The sequence below is a fragment of the Camelina sativa genome, chromosome 9, assembly GCF_000633955.1.
Source record: "Camelina sativa cultivar DH55 chromosome 9, Cs, whole genome shotgun sequence".
NCBI classification, from domain to species: domain Eukaryota; kingdom Viridiplantae; phylum Streptophyta; class Magnoliopsida; order Brassicales; family Brassicaceae; genus Camelina; species Camelina sativa.
The window spans coordinates 12,409,951-12,415,508 of NC_025693.1; positions in this window are offsets into that span (position 1 = coordinate 12,409,951).

Here is a 5,558-nt window from a genome sequence, read left to right on the forward strand (position 1 = left end):
GCTCGGGAGTGTTTGCATTGGTTCAACACTCGTTCCACTTATTGTACTCTTTAGGGGATCGATCCGGTGCTCTAATCTGCATGATGGGTGCGATGACGACCAGGACATCTATACAAGTACTCGAGGCTGCTTTTGGATTGCCAATCATATTATTTTGTCCGGAAACAGATATGGATTTGTTCATGTAGGAGCTTACAACAAAGGGTTTGTAAGGAAGAAATGATTTTGAAAATAAATGTTTTTTTTCAGGGGACCAACTATGAGGGACACCAATGCTCATACCAAATTTAAGAAACTCTGAAAATAAGATTAATATATCTGAAAGACCAAAATTTTGTCCCAACCAATGCCCATGCTCTGAGTCTACACAAGTTGAAGTCATCTAGGATGTAACAACCATGTTATCAACTTCACATAAGAATTTGTTCCCACGAAGGAGGTTACAGAACCAGGAAATCCATGAGCTGTCTTCCTTCTTTAATTTGTCGGAACCACTGACCTCTTCTGATATCTACAGCTAAGAAATGTCCCACATTTCATCATAATCATTCTTCTAATTAATTCGATTTTAAGCAAATAAGATTGAATTGCTCCACTATCATCAGCTTAACGACAACACACAGATACTAAAAGCCGGATGCTTCGAAAAAGAATCAAGCTTCAATTCTTTCTTTTTTATGTGTTTGTTTTGTTTACATCAAAATTAATGAACAACATACGTACTTGTTAAAGTCATCTCCCCCCCAAATCTAAATACAGACTCAGAATCGAATCGAACAATACTCCCTCCGCATTGTAATCCTCCTCTCGATTAGAGGAGGAGGGGAAAGTCGAGAATCTCACCGTTAGTCTTGGAGAGAGGAGCAGAAGGAGATTCAATCGCATCTGCTTCCCCATCAACACGGGACCGATTTATTATCGTGAGCTTCGGTGATAAGGTTCACTAGGGGGTACACGTAAGAAGAAAAAGCAGGTCAACGATGAAATGGATAAGTCAAACGCTGGGGAAGAAGACCCTTGGAATACAATAGAGGGTTTGAAGTAAAGAGTCAAGAGACCAAAAAAATCCAGAGGGTTCGATAATTGAAGACAAGTTTATTTAAGTTCTACTGTGTGCATGAAATTGAATGAATCATGTAGGCCTAGAATCATGTGTGAATGTGAAAAGAGTCATATATTCATTTATTATGTGAATCTGTACGTCCACGGGCCTGACAAAAAAATGACTTTTAGAGTTTGGCATTCAAAGATTTTCTACAACTATTCAAGATTTCTTGTTTTTGATTTCTTGTTCTGTCTTCCATGCCTTGTTTCTTTTGAGCTTCTTATCTACTAGATAAGGATCCGTCCGATGTGCAGGATTTTTGGCAATTTTGCCATATTTTTTGAATTTCTTATAAAATGTGCCATATTGTTAAAAACTTTTGCAATATGCCATATTCATAGATTATGGCAGTGTAGCATTTTACTCCTATGCCCCCCTGAATTACTTTTGTTCGATGGTGCGTGGGGAAGGGCGCTTGATTAGTTTTTGTGGCGTTTGTCTTGACGCGCTGAGTGGTGGACGAAACATTTTCGACATTTTCGTAGACAACGTATACATTCTGTGGACGATAATAATTATGGACGACCACAAATTGGTGGACTGTAAGTAATGTTCTTAACTTAACATAAGTTGTCCATGAATCATAAAATATTGAAATTGTCCATCCTTAATGTAGAACTTGCCCGCCAGTAGTAGACGACAATTTTGTACAATTAAATTGGCGGAGAAAGACTTTTAGATTCTCCATTTACTACTATACCCTTAAAATTAGCGGGACGAAATGCCACATTTTACTTTGTAATTGGTTAGCTAATGCTGAGCGCCTTATTAGCGACTGCCAAGACGTGTATTTATTGCTAAAGGTTTGGATAATGGGGATTTTGTTATATAATTTGCAGAGCATACAGCTCTCTAATAATTTTCTACGGTATCTGAATTTTTTTTGTTTTTGTTTTTGGAAACGAGGCGATTTGTAAGGAAACGACGATCCTGAGTGTTTGTACTGTTGTGGTGGACAAAAATTCTGCTGGGAATTTCTAGTTCTTGTCCTCCAAAGCAGACATAGAAGGTATAGTCGTCCGCCATTAATGCCGGTGGTTGGGGATGTGAAGTAGTTTATGTCATTTAATTTCGTGAGTATATAAGTGTGTAATTTTAAATTTTTGTTTTTTCGATTTTGTTTGTCAGGAACTAGGGTTAAGGAAGAAATGGAAGAAACCCTGTGTGCCCTTCGCGGCGAATGGGTATGTTGTGAAAACGGAGAATGGAAATTCATTCCTGCTAACGGAGAAATGGGAAGATGTGTCACATATGGAAAGGACACAAGTTTCCGTGAATTTGAAACAGCCATAAAAACCGTTTTCTGTTTAACGACGGAGTGTAGCGTGGTTATGACTTTCTGTGATTCAGGTGAGACGGCGCTCTTAAGTAATGGGAAAATGCCCCCTGTTGTAGTCAGCAACGATGGGGAGTTGGCGCTGTTGAAAAGGAGAGTAAATCAATTTCTTGGGATGAGGTTGTACGTTACAGTTAAGGAAGTTAGGGAGGCTGTTGGGTGCAGGGTCGAAGAAGAACCCCTCTCAGATGATGTCCTCTTGGTGTATGTGGAGGGATTAGAAGCAGAGGAAAAAGGAGAAAACAAAGGCGTAAGAGTTGATGGTGTTGTTAATGGGGAACAAGGGCAGGCTATGATGGACGATTATATGTCTACATTGTTCTCTTCTACGCGGACTACAATAGAGAATGATGGTGGACAAATCATGGATTGTCCAAACAGGCGAACGAGTGATAGTAATGTATGTTCTTTGGGTTCAGTGGACAACCGTTCTCCAATTCTTAGTAATACTGTCATAAGCGGGGCATATACTCCTAGGCCACAAGCATCAGAAGCCGAGTTGTCAACGGAAGACAGCCTTGTTGAAGTGGAAGTTTTGGGGTCGAATACATTTAACACTGATGAAGATATTAGGGATGCAGAGGGTTCTGTTTCCGTTTCTGAGGATGAGCCTGATTACAATTTCGACGAGTGGAGTGAGAGAATTAACAACGATTATCCTATTGACTGGGATCCTTACTTAATGACCGACACAGTTGATGGTGTTGTGCGTCACGAAGGGGAGTCGTCAATGAGAATGGGTGATGAATTAGATGTGTTTGGGCAGGGTGTGATCAATGATCCCGACGAGGAAAAACAACCAAGAACTCTTGCAAGGCAGATTAGCATTGGGGATGAGGAGTTTCATAGAGCTAGATCTGCAATTCTTAATGTTGATGACCCCTTGCTGTTGGAAGATGCACCACCTTTTCATGATAATGTCAAAGGCGCGCCAAGACATGAGAGAAACATGGACCTAAAAAAAGCTGAAGATTCATTTTATATAGGTCGAGTATTTGAGAGCAAGGGAGCTCTACGACAAGCGCTGTGTGTGTATGCCATGAAAAGGAAATTTAAATTCAGAATTGGGAAGTCTGACAAAGGTAGAGTTATTGCATCATGCGTGGACAAGAACTGTGGGTGACGAGTATATGCAACCAACCACCCGAATTCTTTGAATGTGGAAATAAAAACTGTGTGTTTGAAACACACCTGTGATGTTTCGTCCAGGTTTAAATATGGGGATAAAGCGACAGCAAGGATTTTGTCCGAATTAATACAAGCAAAATTTGCAAACGGGAAGAGAGGTCCACGAGCGTGTGATCTACCTGAGATGGTGCTGGCAGAGCAAAAGGTAACAATTTCCTATATGAAAGCATGGAACACAAAGGAATTGGCCATGAATGCTGCCCGAGGTAACGAAGAAGAAGGGTATTGTTTTTTGGCAACGTATCTGCATTTGGTAGAATCGACGAATCCAGGGACGATCCACAATATTCAGACATCAGTTGATAAAAAAGGGAATACTAAGTTTAAATACTTATTATTTGCGTTTGGTGCCTCCATCAGTGGGTTTCAGTATTTGAGAAAAGTAATTGTAATCGATGGTACAGCTATGAAAGGTAAATACAAAGGATGTCTTGTTTCGGCCAGTGGCCAAGATGGGAATATGCAGATATTCCCACTCGCTTTTGGAGTAGTCGGAGTAGAGAATGATAGTGGTTGGGTATGGTTTTTTAAACATTTACAAAAATTTGTCCCCGATGAGGAAGAGTTGGTTTTTGTGTCAGACAGGCATGCATCCATTTACTCAGCACTCGGCAAGGTATATCCATTGGCGCACCATGTCGCATGTTCAGTCCATCTTTTTAGGAATGTGAAGCATAAATTCCACTGTGGTGGTCTTGCTAAGATGGTTTCAAAAGCTGCAAGAGCCTACACAATCGGTGATTTCGAGTACTGGTGGAAAGAAATAGAGGATCGCAAGCCAGCTTATGCGGCTTATCTTAGAGACATTGGTCTATCGCATTGGACACTATCACACTTCTCTGGTAATCGGTACAATGTAATGAGTAGCAACATCTCTGAGTCCCTAAATGCAGCAATGGTTAGGGCGGTGGATTATCCTATCGTGTCGATGGTAGAATTCATTAGAGCTATGTTGATGCGGTGGTTTCACTGTAGGAGGACAAAAGCTCGTAAAACGAAAACCAAATGTACACCAGAAATAGAGGACATGTTGATAGATCACTTAGAAGAATCGGTGGATTGTGCTGTCTTTTCTGCCAGTGAATGGATATACCAAGTTAACGATGGAATTGGGTGTACATTCACTATTTATTTGGAGAATAAAACCTGTACGTGCAGGGTGTTTGACGTCCTCAAGATCCCTTGTTGCCACGCTTTGGCAGCCTCACAAGTGCGGGGAGTAGATAAGTACTCACTGGTCGATGCTAGTTACTTTGTTGGTCCTTGGTTGAGTAAGTACAAGGGTATAATCATGCCAGTCCCAAATGAGAAAGACACTGCCATCCCAGAAACATGTACGAAGGTTGATGTGAACCCACCAAACACAAAGCGAGCTGGTGGTAGACCACGTAAAAGAAGGATCCCATCTCAGGGTGAAGTACACCACGTAAGATGCTACGACTTACATGTTGGCGTTTAAATTTGGCGTTTAAATTTTCAATATAAACAGTTGACATGTTATTTTCCCATGGCAGGGAAAGCAGAAAGGGAAGCAGAAGAAAATTCGCAAGTGTGGACGATGTTTCAAAGTCGGCCACAACAGGACAACATGCTCCACTTTAATTTGATAGGGTTTAGTTGATGGTTTGATAGGGTGAATTAGAATGTATTTTGGGGTGTTTTTTGGTAATGTTACTGTTGGTAATGTTAGATTCTACACAGATGGATGGTATTTGGTAATGTTACTGTCTGGTGGACAACTTATTATGACTCTTATTAGTCCACCAATCTTGTGATGGACAACTTATTATGACTCGATTTTGTCTACTATTCGTATGATAGACAAATTTTTATGACTCTAATTAGTCTACCAAACATGTGATGGAGTATTTATTGGTATTTTCATTTGTCTACTATCCGTATGGTGGACAACTTTTTAGTATATCCATT